Below are 26,200 nucleotides of genomic sequence, written 5' to 3'. Positions count from 1 at the left end.
GAACTCTTCTTGTACACTGTTGGTGGGAAGGTAAATAGACACAACCATCTGGACAACTGATTGGCAAAATCTTCCAAGCCAAACACACACCTGCCCAATGACCCCAAAATTCCACTTCTAAGAAGATATCTCACATAAGTGCATACATCTGTCTGCCATAAAACACAAACAAGAATGTTCACAGTAGTTTTATCCATAATAGCAAAAAACTGAAAGAAACCTAAAGGCCAACAACAAATAAAACAGACAAATTGCAATAAATTCATACAAGAATTATTACATAGTAATAAAAAAGAACAAAGTACTGCTATAGAAAAAATATGGATGGATCTCACAGATATAATAATAAGCAAGGAATTCAGACACAATAGACTATATACTGTATAATCTCACTTAACTGAAGTTTAAGAATAGGCAAGACTAATTTTATTGCATTCGGAATTGGAATAGTGGTTAGCTCTGATTGGGCAGGGGATATTGACTGGGGAAGGAAATGCAGGAGATTTCTGGGGTGATAGAAATGTTCTATATATTGATCTGGTTACGTATATATATTACATAGGTATACATATGTAAAATCTCTTTGTGTTGTACACTTATGATATGTGTACATAACTGTATGTATGTCATGCCTCAATTAAAAAAAAAGACATGGACTTTGCACTTGAAAGATACAAAGACTTTAAGGAAAGAGACACAAACAAAACCAGGTAATAAGGTGTGGTAGATGCCATGATGGTAATAGGTTCTGAGTACAGGTTGGCAGGGAAGAGAGGGATCATGAGGGTAGGCTATAGAGAAAGTATACTGGGCTCTTAAGGACAAAGGGATTTCATCAAGCAGAAAAGGAGGCTAGTGTGGGCAAAGGCAGGATGATGCTAGGGTAAACCCTGGGTGTGTGAGGTGGTGGGCAGACCAGCATGAGAGGACCAGGTGTGCAGTGAGCAGTGGTGGGAGAAGCAGCCAAGGACATGAATCAAATCAGGCTTCTGATGTTTATTTCAATGAGTCCCCATCAATGTTTGTTGAATGAATGAATGAGCCTTCCCACATCATGACACATCTGATGCCTGGAGTCACAGAACAGATGTGTTTGCGTGGCAGCAAGTACTGATGAGATGCAGTATTGGTGTGGTCGTGGAGTCCATTTCTTTTAAAATTATTAATTTCCCCAAAGTCTGGTGTCTCCCAGGCCCCAGAATTTGAAACCATCCTCACTCAGTTATGGGACTGACTCTCTGCTATGAAAGCTGAGTAACTTTCTATATGTACCCCTCCCCAACTTCCTTCCAACCATCTCACCATTTTTGATAGTCACATATTGGTTGCCCTGGCAGTTGCCTTTAACATCTTCAAATAATATATTTAAATTGCTATTTCCTTGTCTGTCAACTTGAGACAGGATCTACCCACTTTCTGTTATGAACAAAGAAGAAATGTGTGTACGCACTCTTCTTTCCACCTCCTTTCCTCCATCCACCTTCAAATTTTTGTTAGTTATATATTATTACTCTTACATTTCCAAGTTGCATAACACATTTCCTCTATATTATAATTAAGTCTAGTCTATAGACTTATGTTAATTTTAAAAATTGAAGCTAATCAACAATATGATTGTGAAGATCTCACTCCCTGGGGAACCACTTAGTATGAATGGACTCAAGAAAAAGAAATGTAATTCTACATGACTGAAACCTCATTACAAGAAAAGTCTACCATAAGTAAAGAACCAACACGTCTTCCTATAAAGTATGGCTTCCTTCACTTCTTGAATCCTACATCATCACCTTTTTGGATTCCATTTTTGATTGAGAGAAATAACTCCAGGAGATTTTCATCACTGTTTCTGTGATGAAAATATTTTCATGTATTTTCCCCAGAAAAATATAGATGACTGAGTAATAAACCTTCTGAGCTCTTACACATAAAAAATCTTTATTTTGATTTCAAATTTGAAAGGATAGAATTTTTGGTTCAAAATCAATGTCCTCCACAGTTTTGAAAGCACTGCTCCATTGTCCTTGAGCATTTTGTTTTACTGATGAGAAATGCTGATGTAAGATTTTATTCTCTCTGGAAGCTTTTTGTTTTTCACCGTTGATATTCTGACATTTCAGCAAGATGGGTCTAGATATTCCTTTTCACTAATTCCAATCCTGAATTCAGTATGCTGTTTCAATTTTAAAATCTCTGTGTGTTTCTTCAACTCAGGAAATTTCTCTTGCTATTTCTTTGACGGTTTCTACCCCTCCCTCTGCCATTGTCTGTGGTCTCTGCTTCTAGATCTCCTATTTGATGGATTCTGAACCTCCCAGAGCTGGCCTCTATGGATCTGAATTTTTTCTCCTTGATGTTTTGCTCTACTTTCTTGGATATTAGTTTTAACTTCTAGATCACCAACTTGGTCTTCATCCATACCAATTGTATCATTCATTTCACCCACTGAATTTTTTTCAGGAGTTATATTTTAAATTTTCAATAATTATTTCCTTTTCTCTGATTATTCCATCTTTATAGCAACTGGTTCCTTTCTATTAAATGAAATAACCTCAATTATTGCCAAGAATACTAATGATTATTGATTTTAGAGTTCTCTTATATTTGAACTATTTCCTTTGGAGTGAGCTCTTTTTTCTTTTTTTCCCATTATAGGCCTTCTCTTTCTGCTATTGGTTTTCCTCTAAGAGTTGGTGATCCTATTTGTGAATGTAAGACTACATTGTGAATTTAGTATACATGCTAGGATCCAGGTTCCAGCTCCTGCAACAAGGGCACAACTGTAAGAGTGGTTTAGACAAGACAGGGATTTGCTTCTGTCTTATGTAAGTCTGAGTGTAAGTGGCCATGGGCTGATACAGTGACTTAATAGTGTGGGTATCTTTGATCTTGCTCTTCTGCCATCCACAGCATTTGGCTTCCATTTTCCAGCATCGTGTCCACACTATGGTCAGCAGGAAAGGGAAAAGGGATGGCAAGACTGGAAATTGTACATGTTATTTCAGGTCACACTAGCCACAGGGCCGCACCTCACTGCTAGAGAGTCTTGGCAACATAGTCTCTAGCTGGGAGGCCATGTGCCCTGATCAAATGTCCATCACTACAGAAGAAGAGGAAGAGGATATTGATTAAATAATTAACTGGAAAGGACTTCCTGTGAGGTTTCTGGTCTCTTTTTCTGACAGGTATGTCCTTGAATGTGATGGTGAAATCATGAACCAATCCTTTTGCGGGGAAGGGGTTCTATGTAAGAGGGTGGAGGATTACGATGGCAAGTCTCCCTGTAAGGACTGTGAGGAGGAAGCCAGCCAGGGGACTCCAGCAATCACTGAAAGAAGGGCTTTACTCTGCAGTGGACAGGGTGGTAGACTTCACTGGAGGCAGGCTGCCCATGTCCCCTGCGTGCTCCCGGCCCCCACATTGGGTTGGCAGGGAGTCTAGATTCTCTCAGCTTGTCTCAGACCTTGGGCCCATCACTGTCCTTAGAGAGTATTTCTTGGGGTTGGCCTGGCACTGGCCACCTGCCTCCATATGTAGAAAGTGAGAAGGGTTGAGTTGTACTTGCTCTTCTGAAAAGTTCTTTAAGGGACTCTGCAACCCTGGTAGCCCATTCCTATTCTTTGTTTTGTTGGCTTTTGGTTTGAACAATGCTTGGCTTTTCTGGAGTAAAAAATCTCTCAGGCCTCTGGGGTCTTGTCTGTAGTGTCTTCTGCTCTGATTTTTCTGTCTATGCAATCTTATGGGTTTCCTATCTTCCTAAGACCTATCAACATTTTGGTCCATGGATGGCATTCTATCTTGTTTTCTAATACCAAGATGTCACCCTTCAAAAATGGCTTTATCTTCTGACAATTCTAGGATGTGGAGCTGGACACTTATGTGCCTGTGGTTAGGAAATCATTCATTGTGGTTCACTGGCAGAGAGGCCGATGCCCTTTCAAGTATCCTGACGCATGAGGAGGAAGATGGGTCCTTCCAGCTGAGGACCATCAGCTTAGAACCCCACAGAGTCCATGGAGAGTACGCTTGACGGTCCCGACACTGAAGCAGCAAGCCCACCCAGTTTCATGGAGGGCAAGAACAGCCCGTCTTGCTTGCCTGGGCAGCCTCTGGTCCACCAGGGAGTAGTCAGTGACTGGACTACCCAAGAGGTATACAAGTCACTGTATGGGCACCTGGCATGCTGCTTCTGTCCTCTTTCAGCTTCTGGGAAGAGCCTTTGGAGGTAGCTGATCACCCAACCCTCTGTACCTTGCCACCCACAGACCTGAGAGTCATGTAGCTGTCTATACTAAGTGCTTCGAGAAAGGGGCTCCATCCCATCCCCTGGAGGCTGCCCAGAGGCTGTCTCTAGTCCATAACAGCTCCCCTTCCTAAGACCCCTTAGGCTTCCCACATAATACGGGCTCTATGGCATGGTTCTGAAGTCCTCTTTAGGGGCTCCAGCTTGCATCTCTAGACTCATCTCTCCCTTTCTCCCTCCAGCCTGTGTGTTCTCATCACAGGGAGCTGTAGACTTCTCAGAATGCACACCGTTCCCATTGCCCCAAATGTCCCATCCCTCCTAGACATGTGGCAAACTCCTCAGTGTCCTTCAAACTCACTTGTGATAGTCAATATTATGTGCCAGCTTGGCTGGGCCATGCTACCTAGACATTATTCTAGATGTTTCTGGGTAGGTATTTTATAGATGAGATTAACAACATTAAAAACAGTAGACTTTGAGTAACGCAGACACTCTCCAGAATATGGGCGAACCTCATCCCATAAGTGGAAGGCCTGACTAGAACAAAGACTGACCTCGCCTGAGCAAGAAGGAATTCTGCCAGCAGACAGACAGCTTTTGGACTCAAAATGTGACTCCCCTGGGTCTGCAGCCTGCTGGCCCACCCTGCAGATTTTGGATTTGCCAAGCCTCCATAATCACATGAGCCAATTCTTTAAAATAAATCTCTTTCTCTCTCTCTAAATATATGTATTGACATCCTGTTGGTTCTGCTTCTCTGGAGAGCCCTGACTATATACCACCCCAGACATCAAACCCTCCAGCAAGATTTGGGTGTCCCTCTAACACTCAGTCAAATACCTCTGTGTGTCTCACACTGTGTTGTAGTTTGTCTACAGATTTTTCTCCTCCAAAGACACAGGCTTCTTTTAGACCAAAGAGCCTCTCTAATTCACCATTACATCCTAAGCACCCAGCACAGTGGCAGACACACTAATAAATGGTGCTTAATAACTAATGCTTGTCCAAGGGTAGGTGAACTACTGAGAACAAGAAAGGACTACAGCAGGTGGCCTAGGGGAGTCCCACTGGGTAAGAGGGAATCAGGTCAAACTCTTGAAAGAGATCCTGTAAGATGGGCCAGAGGACAAGATAACTAGCTCCCGAAAACCAGGCTCATAGAGCCACTTAGAAATACAGGTCCACAAAGGGCTGTTCAATCTAGGAGAAGACCCCAAGGGTCAGCCTATAACCAGTCCCAGCTTCTTGGGCCCCACCCAGGAGCTCGGTTTAATCCAATACCTACTGAATCCTGACCACAGGTTCTTGTCAGGAATTCTCACTTTGGGTTTTCCTTTTTTGATGACACCTAAGTTCCAGAAACACTTGGGGAACGCACTGTTCGTGAGCTCTAAGGGAGCAGTTCTCTGCATTTTCTGACTTGCTGCCTGTTCTCCAAATCTCTCTAGTTCAGTCTTCATCAAGCAAGAAGATGTTGCCAAGTCTAATTTTTCTGAGGTTGATTTACAAAAAAAAAAAAAAAAGGTTCATTGCAATCCACACATCCTTTTCTCCATCCAAACTGAAACCAGACCAGGTGATTTTGAAAATTCTACCCTGGCAGAAGGCATGGCCTGGAGATGCAGGGCAGGAGGTGCACCCTTTGAGAATCACCGCTCTGTGCTTCCCAAAGCTCCAAGCACAAGTCTCTGGTTGCCTAGGGCACTGTGAACAAATAAGGGAGCGAACAGACCAATGTTAAACTGAAAGGGTTATAACATGCAAATTCCTCTTTGCAGAACGAACTAGGTAGGACCAAGTGCCTTTAATTCAGGAAAAAGGAAAAGAGCCACAAGAAAAGATAAGCTATAGATTGACAGAGGGACTGGTGCTGCGAGAAAGATGAATCACATCTTGTGACAAGAGGACAAACTGAGAATCAACCAGGATAATTACAAGGCTGGGGGGCAGGGGCTGACATTACTGAGCTCAGGAACATGAAAAATGAATTCCCCAGGGCCTGGAATCACCCACCTAAGTACCTCCCTCCAGCACCCAACAATGCTAGCCCCTGTCCCCACTCTTCATCTTTGCACCTGAAAATATGGGCAGAGACGATGGAACCTTGGTACCTTTTTCCTTTGTCCAGAACCTCAGAAGACCCAATAGTGTTTCTTGTTTATCCTGCAGAAATGAGGCAGCCTCTGCCAGTTGCCAGCCAGCACCCATCTGGCAGCGTTCATGCAGCAGGACACGGCCCTGGAGGCTCTGGGGTATGTAGAAGGGGACGCCGGGGTGGCCTGGGAAGGGAGTGGTGGGAGGCAGCCAGGAGTGCGGGGTGCTGAATCATGTCCCCCCGAGCACCAGCCCTGCTCACTCTCCTGCGGGGACTGCACACTCCCTTCCCAGAACTCCCAATCCCTCTGACACAGACAACCCTCTTCAAAGGGGTTTCCCAATAAGTTTGGCCCAGGTGAGTGATATCTCTTTCCCAAACAGGATGACACCCCTGCCCTCCTGCCCAGGGCATACACAATCCCCTTCTCCTATGGCAACAACAATGGCCCATTCTCGATTGCTTACTACCTGCACGGGGCTGGGCTCGAGCCGGTTTATACCATGTCCCCCCACTGAGATAATTTTCTCACGTGTCATATCTTTAGCCACAGATTTTAGAAGCAGAGGCTCTGTTTTTATCACCTTTATATTCGCTATGCCTGCCCCACAGGCCCTCACAGGTGTTTGTGAATGAACGAATGAATGAACGAACAAGTGAAGTTGTAATTGTGGGAGACCTTGGTTAATGAGGAGTTTACAGACGTTATCTTAATTCCTTTCTGGAAAAAAGGGGGTATTTTCATCTCTGAAACTAGAGAGTGTATCAATCTGTTAATGAATTGGATTTTCTAAATGTTGAGTGTCGTTCTCGTAAACATAACTCCAGCAACCTGCTGTGTTAGATAGTGTCTAGATAATTCACATACCATAAATGTCACCCTTTTAAATGTACAATAAAGTGGTTTTTAGCGTATTCATAAGATTGTGCAACTGTCATCACTATCTAATTCCAGAACATTTTCATCACTCCAAAAAGAAACCCCGTACCCACTAGCAGTCACTCCACATTCCCCTCCACCGCCCGCCCCCCCCGCCCCCCCGGCACCACAGTCTCTGGCAACCATTAATTTATCTTTCTGTCTCTATGAATTTGCCTATTCTGGACATTTTATATAAATGGAATCATACAATCTTTGGTCTTTTGTGTTTGGCTTCTTTCACTTAGCATAATGTTTTTAGTCATTTGCTTTAAAAATATCAGTATTTCATGGTGTTTCTCAACCCTGGGCCCCCCCAGGGTTCTAAGGCCATAATGCCTGGGTGACATGCAGGTCGAAGCCGGCCAGCATGAGCCGTCAGGATGGCATGGGGTCTGGTGGCGGATGTGTAGGACCAGGCGGTATGGGAGTCAGAAGGTAGTCACAGCAGGGAAAATCTGGGGCTAGCAAAAGAACCAGTGGTTAGGAACCCATCTGTACTCAGAATGTTCCTTGGGGGGGTGGGGTGAGACCCCTGCGGTGTCCTCAGGAGAGCCCAAGGGAAAAGCTGCCTGCAAAACCCATTCTCTGATGGGGAGAGAGGTGCGTCAAGGCCACCAGTCCTGGGCCTGTCATTCTGAGTTTGAAGGGAGAGCCCCATTTCTAAGGTGGCCTCAAAGCTCAACAGAAGGTGTGGGGCCCCAGGACTTGCTGGTTCAGATCTTGGGGTGCAGAATGGACAGTGGCCCTTCTAACTGCATCACCACCCTCTCTAACCCAGGCATTCTTTTAGCTGGGAAGTCAACTCCTGGCAGGAAATCCCAACAGGCTGAGTGGAGCCAAGAACGCTTTGGTCTTAGGCAGTTTGTCCACGAATTGATTAATTAATTAACAGTTAATTCCCTTTTTGTGTGTTTGTTTGTCTGCAATTTTAACTTGCTTTATTCCACAGAGCATCTGATGAGTTAACAAACACAAAATAGGAGCACAAGTTAAAAATCACAAATCAACCCAGGGGAAGTGGAAGACACAAGGTCTAGACCAGAGGGATAGAAGAACATGGATAAGTAGAGGAGAAGGCCCCACACAGTGGCTGTATCTGGGCCCCAGATTCGGGATGCAGCTTCCTGGCAGTGAGAGGAAAGAACAACACAGCTGCACATTCTCAGGGCCATCCTCTAATACTACTTGGGCTCCCATGAGCCAGGTCTGGGCTGGGTCTGCTGGCATCTAACATGCCAGGTGGGCCCCACTCTTTACATCATTAACTCTTGTTTGGGAAACACTGTGCCATTTGGTGACCATCATTTCAAGTTTTGCCAGAAACACACACCATCTGTTCTATTATTTATGGGATACTTTCATTTACATTGACGAATTTGACTTGTTAAAACATAGGCTCCACCTAAGCAATAGGGATCATTGGTCTAACTCTAAGATTTTACTGAATCAAAGAAATTACTATTAACCTAGAGAATTTCACCCATGCTCCCCTAAAATCACCTCATGTTCTACTAGTGGTTTGTGTCCTGCACTTGAGAAATAAGCCCCCACCCCTGACTCTTGATGCATTGGGGCATACCTCCCTTATGGACAGCAAAGCTCCCCCTCACATCCTCCACCTGATGAAGTGATGGAGACAGTCCATGCACCAGCCCTGGTTTAGGGTCTCTCAGCAAACTCCATCAAGGGAAGGGCCCTTGAGCAGCATCCAAGTTAAAGTCTAAAGCCTATATGTGACAGATGAAGATGCTGGGGCTTAGGGAGCAGAAGGGACTTGTCCCAGATCACAAGGCCGGTGACTGTCCGTGTCAGGAGCCTCCCAGTCTCACCTTCACCACTGCTCCACATGGATGGGTGAACATTTATATAACTGAAGACTGGAACTCACTGAAGGAGGCTGGCTAATGGAGGCATAGGGTCTCACCCAGCAAGCCCCATGAGGGCAGGAACCATGTCTATTTTTTTCAGTAGGGTAAATCCCACACCCAGCCCTCTGCCTGACACATGGCAGGTGCTCAGAAAACACGAGGGGGCTGTTACTGCCAGGTTCAGGAGGACAATCACTTCTTGGAGGGAGGGAGGGCCCTGGGCTGGTGCAGTGGCTTCCATCTGTATTTGCTGAAGTCTTTTTCAAGCGGGGTGGTAGATTTTCGGCTGTTGGTTATATTATTGCCTATTTTGTTGTCACTCTTCGGTTGAAATATTTTTTAAAATTTAAATATATTTGTTAAATACAGGAATAAATCTTTTTTTTTATTATGTTATGTTAGTCACCATACAGTACATCGTTAGTTTTTGATGTAGTGACCCACGATCCATTGTTTGCGTATCACACCCGGTGCTCATTGCACTAGTATCCCTTTAACAAGTATGGTTTTCTCTTCTGCGAACAGAACACTCTGTGCTGCAGCTCAAGTGACTTTAACCGAAGAGGAAGAAATGACACCCCAGCTGGGGGTCTCCTCAGCTTGTCATCTCTCCCTCCACTTCCAAAGCCTAGGGTACTTGTTGGGGGGGGTGAATCTGAGCACGACTGAGGCCTACCAGGGCAAAGGGGGCATCTCGAAGCTGGTCATGGCATCATTGGCGTAGCTCACACAAACCGAAGCGATCTGAGAAGATCACGGGCCATGGTTTGGATAGAACACCTTCAAACTTCCCTACTGTTCAGTTTTCATATTTTTTTCCAATTTTTTTTTTTTTTTTGCCACCAGAATTTTATAATAAACATCCTCTGTACACACATCTTTGCAGACTGGTGCTATTGTTCCATAGGCCAGGTTCCCAGAAATGGGGCCACGGGTCGAAGGGTATGTGTGTTTTGTGTGGGAATAGCTATGGGGACTATTGTTTGCGGCATCTTCCTAAGAATGAGCCATGCGATTTTCACTCACTGGTTTTGATTCTGTCCTGAAGACACACCTCCAACCCCTCGTCTACAGGACAATCCCCTGGATGGTTGAGGACAGTCTTCTCTTCCTTAGTTTCCTCAAATGTCCCTCTGATAATGGGGTTACATGTCCCCTGTGGCTGATCCCTCTGGGGTGAGCTCCTCCCCATTGAAAGACAGGCGGAGAGGGACAGAAGCTTTTCTGATCCGAGTAGGTAGGGTTCTGAGTCCTTCTCTTCAGCTCCCCCCAAGCCACAACAGGCCTTCCTGAGAAAAAGACCCACCAGCCAAATCCTACCCCCACGTAAGAAAATGGAGCTCATTCTTCAATTAGGGAAAATGCCAATGACTTTGGAGCTGGACAGACCTTCAAGCATCTTGGAGCTCAATGCCTTATTTTACAAATGAGCCCTGGAGGGCAATGACCAGCCCAGGTTCACACGTGGGGTGTGGGAGCTGGGAGCCGGGTCACCGGGGGGTGCTTGGCTCCAGCTCTCTCTGCCTGCTGGTCCCTAGGAACCGTTTTACTAGAAAGGCACAGTGTAAATATTTTGCTAAGGAGCCAAGAGAGGAAACTTACCCAGGCTGAGCAGCCCTGTGCTGGGCGCTGGCCACGGACACAATGCTCAATGAGGGCCATTATCTGGGAAGGGAGGGCTGTTTGTTCAGCTTCGGGACGGTGCCAGAGCCCGGAGCCACCAGGCTTGCCACTCTGGCTGCCACACACAGAAGAGTCTCCTTGCACTCAGCAGACTCTGTGGTTATGCAATGCTGGGCCAGAAGGTTAACTCTCCCCAGACGGGAGCCAAGCCTTGCTCCTTCCTGCCTGAGAGTGTCCATCTGAAAATGTTCAAAATTCAGGGCCTCCATCTTTGCAGAAAACATGCTCAGGCTCTGAAACGGCTGGTTTATTCCAAAGGGTGTAGTGAGTCCATCCGGCACATTCCTACCAAGGCCCTGGGCCCGAGCCACGGTGACTGCCCACTGCTTCCCAGGCATCGCTCACGGGCCTCCCGGCCTGCTTCCCAGGAGTCAGTGCTCCTGCCGACTCAGGCCTGGCACGCTCCTCCAGCCCCTCCACCTCTGTCAGTGGTGCTGGTCGAGCGCCCCTCTTTCTTAAACATGAGGGCTACCACCCCGCATTCACAAAGCCTCCCCCAACCACCCAGCCATCAGTCCTGGAGCTCAAGGAGTGAGTTTTCAAAACAAAAGAGATCTTGGATGTAATCTCTCCAACTGCTCCATTTTCCAGACGAGGAAACTGAGGCTGGGGGGGGGGGGCATTGACTAGTCTGAGAGCAGACTGGGTCAGTGCGACTGTCAGCAGGGCTCTCTTCCCCTAGACTCTCGCACACCTCACATCCCAGACGCTTCCCAGAACCCGACCACTTCCCACCGTCTCCACAGCCACCAGCCTGGTTGGCAACACCATCACCTCCTGGTGATGACATTAGCCTCCCAGCTGGTCTCCCGTCCTGCCCTGGCCTCCTGCAGTGCTGTCTCCACACACAGCGAGGGTGAGCCTTTCAGAACATGCAGCAGACCTCCAAGGACTTCTCAGTTATCTGCCCACCTCCTGTCCATCCCCTCTCCAGCCTCCTCTCCTCCTAGGCCTCCACCCCCACCCCTCCAGCCACACGGGCCCCCTCAGGGTGCCCCCACGTGATCACACCTCTGCCTCAACACTTTTCCCCAGAGAGCACAGTGCTCACTCCCTCAGCCCTCAGGTCTTCGCTCAAATGCCACCCTCCGAGGCCCACCCTGACTGCCTGGTTCCTTTTCTTTCCTGGCTCACCTCGCCACACATTAGGTACTTCACAGGAGTACAAGATAACACCTGCCTATTTATTTTACAGATAATATAAAATATACAGTATGTGGCAAGGGGACAAAATGGGTGTCTATTTCCCCTACCACAGTGGAACTCCAAGAGGTAGGAATCTGCATCTTGTCACCTAGAACGGTATGTGGCACCTTCTGGTTAGGCATGGCTGGTTTTAAGGAGGATCCATCTGAGGATGGATGACGGTGATGGCGGTCCTCGTGTTGCTGTGCCAGAGCCCACGTGAGTCAGGAGTCGGGGGAGGGGACGAGTTTGGTGGCACAGGCAGGGTCAATGGAAGGAGAGGCTCTGAAGGCTCCAGGGAGGCCAGCTGAGAGGCTCTATGCTTAGGACCTGATGGGGGGTGGGGGGGACGCCAGACCCGGGCGTCAGGGCTGCTGCAGAAAAGCCGATTCCCAGAGGCAGCCACAGAGAGGTGCCACTGAGGCACGGCTGGCCCCGCCCTGCTCTCGGGTACCTTGAATCTACAAGTCCCCAAACCTCTCTAGCACTTTAAAAGCTCTCCAGTGGGAGACTCACAGGGCCCGCCGGGCTTGGGGCCCTCCGCTGAGCTCCTCTGCACAGAGCTTTATTCCCGCGGATAAATATCTGCGGAGTGAATCAAGAGAGAGGCGGAAGGGAAGGGGCAGGAGCTAAGATAGACCCAGGAGAGGAGGCAAAGGCTGGGAGCCACAGAGCGATCCCAAGGAAGCCCGCCCGCCAGAACCCGGGCAGAGACAGAATGGCTCGTCCCGACAGGTGGCACAGGCGGGTCCAGCTCGCACGGGCTCTCCCCCACCTGCAGTGACGCTGGGCGGAAGCACAAATCTCCGGCAAAAAGAAACTCGTGATTTCGGTTTTATTTTGATTGACATTTTTATTTACCCATGGCACAGTTTCTTTGAGGTTGGCTGGTTTTATTCTAAAGAGGGGCCCAAACCATGTTCCCGGGTGACTGGCTGCGGACACCTCTCTTCCCAGTGGGTCCCAGACCGTCCTGACTCCGCTCTCCGCACATTCGTCGGACTCTTACACCAGAGCCTTTTCTTCTAGGGGCGTGTGTGCATCCCTCAGGCTCCGGTCCTTAATCCCCTGCATGTCTCTCTCGCGTTTCTCACCCCATTTGATGAGCAGCTCCCACAGCTGCACACATCACCTGTCCGGCCCCGGAACGCCCCAGGCCCGTGTCTCCAGTGGCGACGGCTCGGCTTGGACAACCGCTGGCCTCTCGAATTCCATATGCTTAAGCACCCACCTCATCGCTTCCCCTCTCCCTCTGGGGGAGCCATTCTCCTACACTCCCAGGCTTGCAGTCTCAAAAGCACCCCACAACCCCACTCTTCTGCCCCCATACCACCCATTCATCCATTCCTAGCCGTTCCCTCATTGGTTCAACACTTACTGAGCAAGCGCCCTGTGTGACAGGCTGTGATGGGGTCTGGGGACATTCACCATGCCTGTCCCTCCGCCCTCAGTGGAACCTCCAGGACCACCCCAGGCCCTGAAATTGTGAGAGGAAGCCAGTCCCACATTTGCAAGTAAGTCACAGAGTGATCTTGGGCAAGTCACTTGCCATGTCTGAGCTTTGGTGTCCTTCTCTGCTCTCAGGAAAGATTATCCATTCCTGCTTCTCTTCCCCCCCCCCCCCCCCCGCCTGGCGGTGACACCCACAGGTGATGTCCATCTAAAGAATGCTTATGATCATCACCTTCAACCATACTGCAGCCTTCTTCTTCCTACAGACCATGGCCTTATCCCCCCTCCCTGCCTCCTGAGATTGGGCCATAGAATCTGCATTTTAGAGAAACACTCCAGGCGATTCTGTTGTAGGGAGATGGTTTGTGAACCACACTTGGAGAAATTCTGGCTCACGAGATAAAGTTCAGACTCCCTCTCCATCCCCCCAGTCCCTGAGCAGACCCCACCCTGCTTTCCAGGCACAGGTCCCAGTCTCTCGCAGGAGGGCCCTTCACCGTCACCAGGCTGGTCCGTCTGCTCACCAGCCTGAACCCAGAACTCTTCTCTTGCCATTTCCCCAGCACAGAAAGCCTTCCCGAGCTCCCTCTCTCTGCAAGTCTCCTTCCCACCCTTCGAGGTCCAACTTAAATGACTTCTCCTTCCTCCATAAAGGTCAGAAACACCTTGTCGTGGGTACCCCAGTGGGCACATTCCCTGTCATTTCCCTGCCCCTCCTGGGTTGCTGGCTGGCTTCTCACCAGCTCACATCCGAGCTTCCTATCCAGACTGTAAGCTCCCTGAGGGCAACCGTCCATCCTACAGATCTTTGTGTTCAACAACAATGCTTGCTGAGCATCTATAAACACTTAAACACACACACAAGGGCACACAAACATCCCTGCATGAGGGACGCCCCCTGTAAAGCAAAAACAGAGGGTAATTGCATACCTGCCCAGAGTAGAAATACAGAGAGGGTATCGCAGGGTCCCAGAGCAAAGGTTCCTGATGTCATGGGGGAGGCGATGGGGGGGGGGGGCGGGCAGAGAAGGAGAATCCAGAAGGAAAGCACTCAGGGTAAAGGATTAAAGTGTGAGGAGTCCCTTCTGCACCGAGTTGGGGAGGAGGAGGGAGAGGGATGGAGAACGGGAATGGGCTGGGCTGGGGAAGCTGAGCCGAGGAGCCGGGCTCATCCTGTGGGTCAAGGGTTGGCAGATCCAGCCCGCTGCCTGTTCTTGTACATCAAGTTTCACAGCCACGCCCATTCCTTTACACACTGTCCATGGCTGCTTGCACGCAGCACACTAGAGGGAAGCAGGTGCAAGAGAGGCCGTGTGGCTCACAAAGCTTAAAATAGTTACTATCTGGCCATTTCGAAAAAAAGTGTTGCTGCTCCCTGCCACGCATGTGGGAAAGGACTGGTGGATTTTAAGCAGGGGACAGCACGGTCAGATTTTTATCTTCCTATCCCTCTGGGACAATGGAGGGAGGGGCTGGGGCAGACAAGCTGGCAGGAAGGGAAGGCGGTTGGGAGGTTAGTGTAACTGTCCAGGTGGGGGGTGGATATGATACCACTGCTATTGTTTATCAAGAGATTTATTAAGAGTCGTTTGTGCCTGCACTGGGCTAAGCCCTTTACACGTATTCCCTCGTCTGCTCTGCACAGCAACTGCAGTTTGTGTTGTTCTCCCTGTCTCACGGATAAGGCACAGAGAAGTGAAGCAACTTGCCCAAGGTCACACAGCTGGTAGGCAGCAGAGCCAGAACGCAAACCCAGTGCCAAACTCAAGGGGGCCGTCAGTGCCAAGCTCAAGCATGTTTGCTGGTTGACAGATCCCTTTGAGCTTTCCTGAGAATTCACAGAACACAAACCCTCTACAGGAGAAAATCTTCCCTGAGTCGAGTCAGGCAGGAAGTGGGAGGCAGGAGTGTGGCTATTTTGGAAAAGCGACACGAAAAACCACGAAACTTCCTACCTGTCCCGTTTTGCTCCCATCTGTCCTTGGAAACAAGGCTGCCCCTCTCTTAGATAAAAAGGTGTTTCTCCCTACACGGTGGCTCTGCCGCTGGTGGTGGGAGAGAGCCCTAAGCTTAGCACACGTTCGCTATTTTTAAAGGACTATATAAACAAACAGGGCTATGTAAATAAGAAAAAAAAATGAGGTCATCCTTTTAAAATCTAAAAATGTTCTTTTTCGATGGGGTGAGCAGCAAAACCTCAGAAAGAAAGAACTGGTGCTTTTTTATCCCTGAGAGGCCTTTTCCAGCCCATAGTCTCCCGAAGACACGGGGCCGGCCCCTCTCTTCCTGGCACCCACTAGGGAAGGCAGGCAGCCTGGGAGCCAGGACTCCTGGGTTATATTCCTGACTCTGCGGGCCTCGAATGCCCAAAGGTACTGCCCAACCCAAGCCACCACCTGTCTGGGACATTGGTCCCCATCCAGGTCACGCTTGGCATGCTGAGCCGGCTGTCCCCTCTGCCGTCCTGCTCCCTCTCCCCTGGCCCACACCTGGATCTGCCAAGTGGCTGCAGGGGTCTCTACCAGCTGCTTAGAAGCCATGTGTGTGTATTCCCTCCATATCCCCCGGCTCCCATGGCTCGCATTTCTCTGCACATCATCTACTCTCCCCACCTTCTTCCAGACCTCTTCTCCCAAGCTGATGGCTGGAAGTCATTAGGGCAGCCCTGGGAGAAGTGTTTAGGTCATCAACAATCGTCAGGAGACACCCCCGTGTTGGCAGCAGCCCAGGAGGCTTCACTGTTTCCCAAGAACTTCTTCCAGCACTGAGCTGCCCCCCCGCCCTGTGACCGTCTCCCGCCGTCAACAGCATGACCCCGCGCCCCCGCCTTCCACACCTTCCCCCTCTGCCTCTCAGCCCCAGCATCCTTGGCTCTGTAAAGCACAGAAATGAGAACCACCAGTATCTGCTGAAGGGGTGTCTTTCCAATGGGGTTCCATGAGGTGTTTCAGAGGTTCTTCAAATGTCACTCGAGAATTTTATTTCAAAACTATAGTATGACTCCTCCTACATAAAACTGCCATGGAAAACGGGTCTGCACATTCAAACGTGTTCTATGGCACATCGCAGTAACACGCCAAGTACACACAGTAGGGGTGGCCGGCTTAACTTGGTTTGTGCAGAACTCAGACAAAAGCCTGGGTAGATCTTGAACTTTGGTATTAAAATATGTCTTCAACTAGAAAGACTGGAGCTCTTTACTGGGCATCTTTACGTTGCTGCTTCTTAAATTCGGGACTATACACGTTCACATGAAACCACACAAACAAGTACGCTCTCAAACTTTCCGTGATATGAGAATACGGTATGTGGATTATCACAAAAACGTCATCACTGATTGTGGGCTTCCTGTCTGAGTGTTGTAATAAGAAGGGATTCAAGCAGTCGCTTGATAGTGTCAGTGATACAAACCAGAATTCCCTTCTGCTCCTTCCCCAGTGTCCACATAACATCGCACTGAAGATCATCCTGGGCTGAAGATAAGCTGTTAGAAGTCTGGTACCATTCACATCATCGTATAGATGTGATTGAGAATATTCTTAATACTGTGCAACCAAGCCAAACAAAACAGAAGTAAGAAAGCATGTTAGATGTTATAGTTGGTAAGCGATAAAATGATTATCTAGAAGAGAGGCCAGCAAAATTCTATAGAGGACCAAAGAGTAAATACCTTTGACTTTGCGGGAGAGGAAGTCTGTCACCATTACTGATCTCTGCCCATCAGAGCAGGAGAGCAGCCAGAAATAATGTGGAAATACATGGCATGATTTTGTCCCAGTAAAATTTTATATACAGAACTCAGGCAACAGCCTGGATTAGGCCCACGGGCAGGAGTTTGTCAATCCCTGATCTAGACTCTGAGATTTCAGTGTGTTTATCGATGGGCTTTCATTATAAATAGACGTCAACATTTTGAATTTAAATGATAAATGTATATTAATAAACAACCACTTGAATCTGTTTTATATTATTGGCATTCCATGGAGGATTTGACTTTTAACAATGGCTTCTAAGACCACAGAAGTTGGCAAACTACTAGCAGAGAGCTTAGCTGCTGAGAAAATGCTTTACAGCCTGTTTTCAAATTAGGTTCATCTTGACTTACTCAGAAATCAGGTGTAGTCTGGAGAGAGCCCCGGTCCAGGGCCCTAGTAAAGTGGGAGGCATGACTCCGCATCTCCCTGCCCTCGAATAATCTCAAACATAGCCGTTCCCAAGCTCACATGTGTGAATGGGCCTCCGCAGCACAGGGGAGTCAGCAATGCCCCCGAAGGCCGGCATGCAGCTGGCTCCTACCTGGCACACCCACCTGCCCAGGCCTGAGCCCTCTACCGTCCTCAGGTGTGATCTATTCCAGCCCCCTCCATGGCGGCTGGGGGAGGCTCTGCCAGCCACGGGTCCATGAGCACCTGGACACTCCAGAAGCCCTGAGTCAGCACCCCATTAATCACAGAGGCTTTTATTCCCCAGGGAGAGCACAGGAAGGGGCGGGGACCAGATTTCTTGCTGGAACTGACGGGGCTCATTTCCCTCTAGACCAGTCCCATCCTTTAGCGAGTCTCCCACGCAGCTAGCACAGCCCACATGGACAAAAGGAGAATTTAGCAGTGAAGTAGGGGAGGTCAAATGCCAGGTCTGGGGAGGATCCCCCCACCCCACCCCCGCCCACACCCCCCCGTACTCCCTTGACGGTCCTCCCATATCTCTTCTTGCATCCCTCAGAGGTTTCTGTTTCCAGCCAGGTTCAAGTATTTCCTGCACACCTAGCTCAATAAACCCAGTGCCCTGAGACCACTGGCAGAGGAGACCCACAAAGACTGTGACATATGCAGAAGGAAACAGCTGCTCAACTGAGGCGTGAGATATCCCGGGTACCAAGGAAGGGGACCCATTCCTTATGGTGCTACTAATTCCTATTAAAATGTAGACACTCCTGGGAAAGGGTCATTCTTGAAGCTGTTATTGCTTTTCTTCAGGAAGCATCTTGGTGGAGAAGATAGTGCTGGGTCTTTTGTGGCCCGAGGCTAGGCTCCTTCTCGCGGTGTGACCAACTTTAAATCACTGAACCTCTCTGTGCTCGGTTTCCTTATCTCTGCAAGAAGGACGCCAGAACCAAGATTCCCTTGGGTCTGAGTGGTACTCAGGCTCGTCTATAAAGTGCCAGGCCCCATACGCAGTGTTGGTCGCTTTACTTCCCTCTGGCCCTTGGGGACCAGATGGCCGAGCGTGGCACACTTGTCACGGCGCAGCAGCCAGGAGGGCAGAGAGCTGGCCGACCCGCCTGCAGGAGTCAGAAGGGCTGCCTCCCACTTGGGGAGCCCCTGCTATGTGTCCAGCACCATTCTAGGGGCCTTCCCTGTATCTGCACAGCAACCTGTGTGGCAGGCACCAGCCCTTTCTCATTTACAAGCGAGAAAGATGAGGCGAGGTGACCAAGCAACTTGCCTCCTAGACAGCAAATGCCTCACGAAACCAGTAAGTGCCGGAGCTGGGATTTGAACTCAGGAAGATCCAGCATCTCCACTATTAAGCACCCCATCAAACCTCTCCTCTCAGAGGGAGGCACAGATGCTCAGTCCTTCTTCCTCAGAGTCCAGGGGTGCTTCCTCCACCTCGGCTGGAAAGCCCTGGTCATGGCCTGGGTCTAGTGGACCCATGTGGTGCGTCTGAGCTGTGGGCAGAGGCCTGGGCCCAGCCACCCCGTGGTTCAGGCAGTTACAGTGATGCCATCTTAGAGGGCTGCCTGAGGCCCTGCCCTCCTCTCTGTAAGCAAGAAGGCACGTGGAGGAAGGGGATGAGGCAGCGTTCATGGCACCCAGGCTGCCAAGCCCCCTGGGGACTCAAGGCCAAGCGCAAAGACCCAAACACAGGGTGAGCATCACCAGAGCTCCAAGAAAGAGGCCCTGGAGCCCCCAAACATTGGCTGCATCTGAATCAAAATACAGATTCCTGTAGCCCCAATCCCGAGAGTCTCGTTCAGAGAACATGGGTGGGCCGGGGAATCTACCCCCTGCAACCTACTTAGGTGATTCTGATATACCCCAAAGCCAGACAAAACATCCAAAGACACATTCCCAGCCCAAAGAGCTCTAACCCCACACAGCTAACCTGAACCACCACCTGAACCTAACCTGGAACCACAACACATACCTGAAGAGCCAACTACATAGACACATAGACAACTACCGATGCAAGGGCCCCTCCCCAGGCACATTCAGTCAGCATCTCTGGAGGTTGGGGCACTGCTACTGGAATTTTTAAAACTTTCTGGAAGATTCTAACGTGTAGCCAGGCCTGAGAACCCGACATCCTTCCAATTCCTCACCACAGGGAGGGTCCTGAAGAGATGCAGCTCAGTCTTCAACACCCACTATGCTCCTCTGAGTAGGGAGGGGGTGGCCAGGGGGCTCCTCAGGCCAGAGCCATCAGAGGGGCAGGCGGAGAGGGGGGCAGAGAAGACGGTGGCCCTCTGGAATGTGGGCTGGCGTGTAGGGAGGGCTGTGATATCTTGAGAAGAGGTGTTGCCAGGGACAGAAGGGAAACTGAGGAACTAGGAAGACAACTGGGGGAGATGAGGTGGGGCAGGGAAAAATCCTGGCCCTTAAGGTCTCTACTCCTGGCCAAGGAAGTCCTGAGGATTTCCCATTTCCACAGAGGCTCAAGGAAGATAATAATAATAATAATAATAATAGTAATAATAATAATAATAATTTGAAAGAGGAATATGTTTGAAAGAGGACGAACACCACCAAGCTCATGCAAAAAAGACCAAAATGGTGCCCCCAGCAAGCATATTCAATGACAGCCCATTTCTTACCTGTGCTGAAGGCACCACTTTCGATGACCAAAACTAAAACACTGTTCTCTTTGGAAACCAGCGTTCATGTCCACTTCCGCTGCGTGGCCTTCCTCTCATGCTCTGCTCTGCCCTCTGGAAGGGAGAGCTGGCCTGGCCAGTATCTCTTGAGGCTCCGCCATGAACTAGTTAGAGGCTGCCAGGTTGGGGCCTCGAATCCTGCAGGGGATGGTTGAAAAGTACGGTCAAAGAGTTTGCTTGGTCAACTTCCTCAGACACAGAACAATCTCTGCCTGGTTCCAGGAGGCCTAGGCCCCCACAGCTCCTCCCAAGCTGCTTATCCTGGGCTAGATCCCCACATCCCCTGGGGAGACAGCATGGCGAGGTGGCCCTGGTGCCCTCTTGTATCTTGCACATGGCACCTAACTTCTCAGAGCCCCTATTTCTCCACCAGTAAGTAGGCAGAATTCCAAGATGGCCCTCAAGGTTTCCCGTCCCCCTGGTGCATGCATGCTGCATAATCCCCAGGACCGTGAATATGGTGCACTTTACTCTCGTGATTAGGTTATATTACAGGGCATGGCTGATCTCAAAACAGATGGTTCCATGGGCTCGACCTAACCAAAAAAGTCCTTTAACAGCAGAATTTTCTCTGGTTGGTAGCAGAAGAGAAAGTCAGGGAGATTAGATCAGGAGGATTTGACTTGTAAGTTTGCTGCCTTGAAGATGGAAGGGCATGTGGAAGGGACTGGGGTCCACCTTTCGGGGTTGAGAGCAGCCCCCTGCTGACAACCAGCAAGAAAACAGGACCTGAGTCCTACCTGGAATCCTGGATTGTACCTGGATTCCCACAACAAGTGAATGAGCCTGGGGAAGCAGAACCTTCCCCAGAACCTCAGGATGAGAGCTCAGCCCACAGGCACCTTGATTTCATCCCTGAGCAGAGAATCCAGCCTCTCTGTACCAGGCTTCCCACCTCTAGAACCGTGAGCTAAGAAATGAGTGCCACTCAGTTTGAGATGCTTTGTTATACAGCGAGGGAAAACCAATACCACCAGCACAAGTGATTTATATTCAGGCCTGGGTGAAAATTAAATCCAACAAGTAGACCCAAGAGCACACTGTACTCCCCAAAATCACTAAACAGCGCATTCAAGGCCAAAGGCGGTCTGGCTTAGGGCAGGGGCTCAACCACGATTACCACTCAGTGGATGAATGAGCGAGCACCAGTTTTTATTAGTCAACTTGCTAAGAATGGCAAGTGCCTCCCAGGGTTCTCATGATTCGGCGTTCATGGTCCCACAGCGTGCCCAGTGATCTAGGTCTGGAGTAACCTGCACACGAGCCTGGGGCACTGTCCCCTTCCTTCTCTGGGGCACTGTGCTTTTTACTAGCTCAGCCTTGGAAGAATTAGTCTTCTGGCAACCACATCCCACTGCGGATTCCTCCAGAGCGTGCATGTAGCCAAAGCCACCGTGCTGTCCCCTCGCCGCTGTACCTGCTGCTCTAGAATCCAGCCAGCCCCGCCCCCCACCCCAGGGCAGCATCACATGACCACACAGGGCCTCCGTCTATCATCTCCCGATTCTGTCGTCCAAAGCATCTAAATTTTTCACCACTCCTTGGTGTTCATCAGCCCCATCACCACTCCTTGGTATTCATCAACCACCCCCTCTGATAGATCTCAATTATTAATACAAACAGCTGTGCTCCATCCCTCCCCGTGTGGAAGCACTCATTTCTTAAAACATGCTATCCTCTGAACACAGGCCACAATTCCCCAACTCTGAGCCTTGGCTACTGCTACCGCCCTCCCCCTCACAACCATGCCTACCGGGCCAACTCCTGCCCGTCTTTCCTCAAAAGTCTCAGCCAGCCCCCTGACAACTGGACGTAAGTCCTGCCTCCCCACAATACAGAGCACATTTGTGGTGCCTCTTAAGATAAATAACAATGCCTGCTATGCACAGAGACTCTGGGAGTCTGGCAAGCCCTGTGACTGCACACACCTCGGCGGGCTCAGTCCAAGCCACTCCCCACCCCTGGAGACTGGGACAGGGTCTCACGCACCGTTGGTGTAGAACAATTCTCTTTAGAACCTAACTGGGTGGCTCATTCATTGAACAGATAACGCATGCAGCACCTATTTGGGGTCAAGCCCAGTAGTAAGTGCTGGGCACGAAAGAGTCAAGATTCAGTCCCTGCCTTCAAGGGGATCACAATGGTGGGGGGAGGGGCCAGGAACGAAGGAACGCACAGAGTCACGGGTTAGAAGCTTAACTACACCTTGAAGGCATAAAGAAAAGAGTGGTCAATTCTGATGGTGTCTGAATGTATGAGAGAAAGAGAGAGTATTTCAAACGGTAAGAAGTGTAGGTAGACAGGAGACCCCAAAGTGGTGGAATGTTCGACACGTTGCATGCTGTCTGTATGGCTGGAAATGAGGGGCAAGAGCTGATGAGGGGGAGAACTTGGTATACGGAATGGCCTGGACTCGATCTTACAGTGGAGTGAGGCCACCGAACCATTTTAATCAGTGAGGTAATGCGGTCGGGACCAGAGGTGTGGCTGGAGGGGAGGACCGCATCAGGTGGAGGAAGCTAGCCACTGCCCCCCGCCCCCAACCCCACCAGTGGGGCCAGCACCACTCGAGCACCCCTCCTGGCCTCCAGCAGCAGGTGAGAGAGCCGGGCGGACACACCTGCATCCGGGTCACAAGGAAATGTTACACACACCTGAGGTTCTCCACTGCAAACGGAGCCCATGTGTTTACCTCTTCTCCCCTCAACACCAGTGAAATAAAGAGAAATGTTCAAGTAAGAACATCTCTCGGGTAGCAGCAGCTGGCCAGCAAGTCTGAGGAAGAGCAGACAAGGAGGAATGATAGAAAATCGAATCAAAGCTAAGCCAGCTTCACCCACGGGGGGCAGGCAAAGGCCCACCTGCCAAATCCCCAGGGAATCCTGCTCGGAGGCAGTGGGAGCTGGGGCAGGGCCCGCTGGCTGGAATTACTGAAATCCAAGGATAATGAGTGAATCCTTTGGGTTTCCAAAGAGACCAAAGTAGGAAGGAGAGGAGGACAGAAACCACCTACCCCACACCTCACTGTCTTCATTAGCAGCCCTCTTCTTCCAGGAGACTCTAGCTCTGACAGATGGCTTGACTGCTCATGACAGAAACCTCCTGAAGGATCCATCAGCCTGTCAATCAATAGTTTGTATCCTAAGATTCTTTGAGTCCCTTGCCTTGCCTCAAAATTCCCCCTCACTCTTTCCCTCAGTCCCAGCCTGTTGGACTGTATTCCTTGCACGATCCTGATGAAGCCCCACATTGACGTATCCATTTTCAAGGAGACTTTCAATCCTCAGCAAATCCTGACTTTGCCTGCCTTCTCTGGAGATGCCAAAGCTCCATGGAGGTGATGTTGCCCCTTACCCAAGTGAGCAGCTTTTGTCCCAAAATTTTGAGAATCAAATTGACATTGGACTTGACGTCCCCATCATTAACTGCCAGAGGGCAACAAAGACTGCAGAGCTCTGAGGAAAAAGGGTTAAAAGATCCGTTACTCCGCCCCCTCTCAAAGCCAAAGAGAGAAGTACTAAAAATAGCATGCCACCCACTTATCTTTTCTTAAAACAATTACTCAAGGAATTACTACAATAAAATAAAAACTGTATCAGAATAAGTAATTCAAGAGAGGGCAAGACAGGATACACAGGAAACAGTGATGAACAATAAAGTAGAAAAAGGTACAGTCAGATCTAAGCCAATGTTGATAATAATGGGCTCATCTCATTGGGAATTAGATACCATTTAATTCTTGACATTAATCAAGAAGCATGGGTTTTAATTTCTTAATTTAAGGGTAACCATTTCTAGAAAATGAAATAAGATATAGACGTTTTAACCACTGTGTGTGAGTGGGTGGGGAGACAAAAAAATTCAATTAATTAATTCAGTTAATTAAGCATTAGGAAAGGGACAGCCAGACAGGAAAGGAAAAAGTATCTTAACCAAAAGACATAAAATAAGCCCAAACATATCAATAAATGTTACTAAATTAAATTATTCTATTTTAAGATAAGAGATTAGGTTGAATGGGAAAAAAAATCCAGCCATATGCTGTTTGGAAGTGATACACTTAAAACAAATTGACACAGGTTGAACTCAAAAAATGACAAGGAGACATAACAAGCAAAACGGTAACAAAAACAAGGTAGGAAAGTTAATATTAATATCCGACAAAATGCCAAAATGTTAAATAGAATAAAATGGGACATTTTAGATTGCTAATGGGTCTGTTTCTCCATGAAGTCACAAAAATCATGAACCTTACCTTCACCCTGAACCACAGAACCATAAAATATATGAAATAATATAGTTTTAGGACCACAAGGAGAAGACACATACAGAACAATATAGGTCTTAAACACATTACTCTAAGTCTGATGGTACAAGTAACTGCCAAAGAAAAGTATGGAGGCTTTGAAGACATAGTTTGTATGCTTAACTTCATCTAGATGCAAGAAGCAGAGAAAACATCTTTTTCTCAAATGTCCTTGTAGCAGACTACAAGAAAATCTCAAATTCCAACATGTATACCACAGTCTCCGTTCCCAATGCAACAGAACTAGAAATTAACAAGCAGCAAAAAATAAAAAAAGTAAACTATGCACACAATTTAAAAATGCTGTTCTAAACAACTGGAGTCAAAGAGGCGCAAAACTGTAATTGTAGGATATTTATAAATATGCGACATTGAGAACCCTGCTTTTTAAAAATCTGGGGAATGTAACCAAACTGCTTTTGGAGGGAGATACAGACCTTAAATGCTTTTATGATAAAAGAAAGACGGAAACCAAATCAATTAAGCATCTAACCCAAGAGGCTGAGAAAAGGGGAGAATAAACGAAATAGTCTATCAGTAAGAGAATGAAAAAAGCACAGCAACCACCACAAAAGACATGGACAGCTACAGACTGGTTCACTGAGACCAGCAACAGGGACAAACCGCTGGCTAATCTGAGCGGCAGCAAAGAGCCAAATCACAAACAATGGTTAAGAAGGGCGATGCAAACATGTACGCGAACAATTAAAAAAAAAAAATCAAGAGAAATTAATACGTCACTTGATGTCAATGAATTTGAAAACCGATCATTTCCTAGAAGACTGTAAATTGTAAAAGTGAGGAAGAGGGAGGAAACCTGACCCAGCAGTGATGTTAGAAGAGACAGAAGAGGCTGTCGAAGATGGAATGATAGTGGAGGAAGAATGGATTCTTTAAATAAGAAAGCTGTGACATCTTCAACAAGTATTTATTAAATGCCTACTATGTGTTGGGCACTGTTCTAGGCCCTGGAGAGTCAGCAGTGAATAAGACAGAAAACACTCCTGCCTTTCTGGATCTGCGGCTCTAGCCAGGGAGGATGAGCAGTTAACCTACAACAGGTAAAATAAATGGTTTGCAACAAAATGAGACACAGAGTGAGGGAAGGTGGAGGATTCTATTTTAAATAGGGTGCGTGCCCCATACGTACACAAATTTATTTGGATTAAATATATAAACAAAACATAGAAGCAAATCCACCCCTCCCCCTCTGACAAAAAGTAAATGAAAATGTCTAATAAAGATATGTAAAGATGCTTGGACTCACTAATAATTAAAGGGATATAAGTTAAAGTCAATATCAATTCTCCCCCATTTGATGGGCAAAGAGGAAAGCGATTGTCACCATCAGTGCTGGAGAGAATAAGAAATTTATGTCAACCCAGCAGCTTCCCAAGTGCACACACAAATACACATCTTACACAAACGTACACACGGACACACCCATACATGTGATCACTGCAGCAACATTTTTTAACAGTGAACATGGAAACAACCTTAATATCCATCAGCAGGGAATTGGTTTAATAAGTAAGTGATGACAAATCCACCCAATGGAATAGTAATGGG

At 48.3% G+C, this 26,200-nt stretch overlaps 1 protein-coding gene across 3 annotated transcripts in view; it reads right to left on the bottom strand.

Annotated features, from left to right (window-relative positions):
* Positions 1-26,200, bottom strand: part of HIVEP3 (HIVEP zinc finger 3) — a 446,808-nt gene that overhangs the window by 70,276 nt on the left and 350,332 nt on the right. The window contains exon 1 of one of the 3 annotated variants that reach the window (XM_032431566.1): positions 20,266-20,328. The exons of 1 other annotated variant lie outside the window; for it this stretch is intronic. The gene's annotated coding sequence lies outside the window, so the exon portion shown is untranslated. Of the gene's footprint in view, positions 1-20,265; positions 20,329-26,200 lie in introns of those variants that run through there. One more of the 3 variants, XM_032431577.1, reaches the window with a different exon arrangement.

The sequence above is a fragment of the Phoca vitulina genome, unplaced genomic scaffold (assembly GCF_004348235.1).
Source record: "Phoca vitulina isolate PV1807 unplaced genomic scaffold, GSC_HSeal_1.0 scaffold2, whole genome shotgun sequence".
Lineage (NCBI taxonomy): Eukaryota > Metazoa > Chordata > Mammalia > Carnivora > Phocidae > Phoca > Phoca vitulina.
This window is presented reverse-complemented; position numbering and strand designations above follow the sequence as displayed.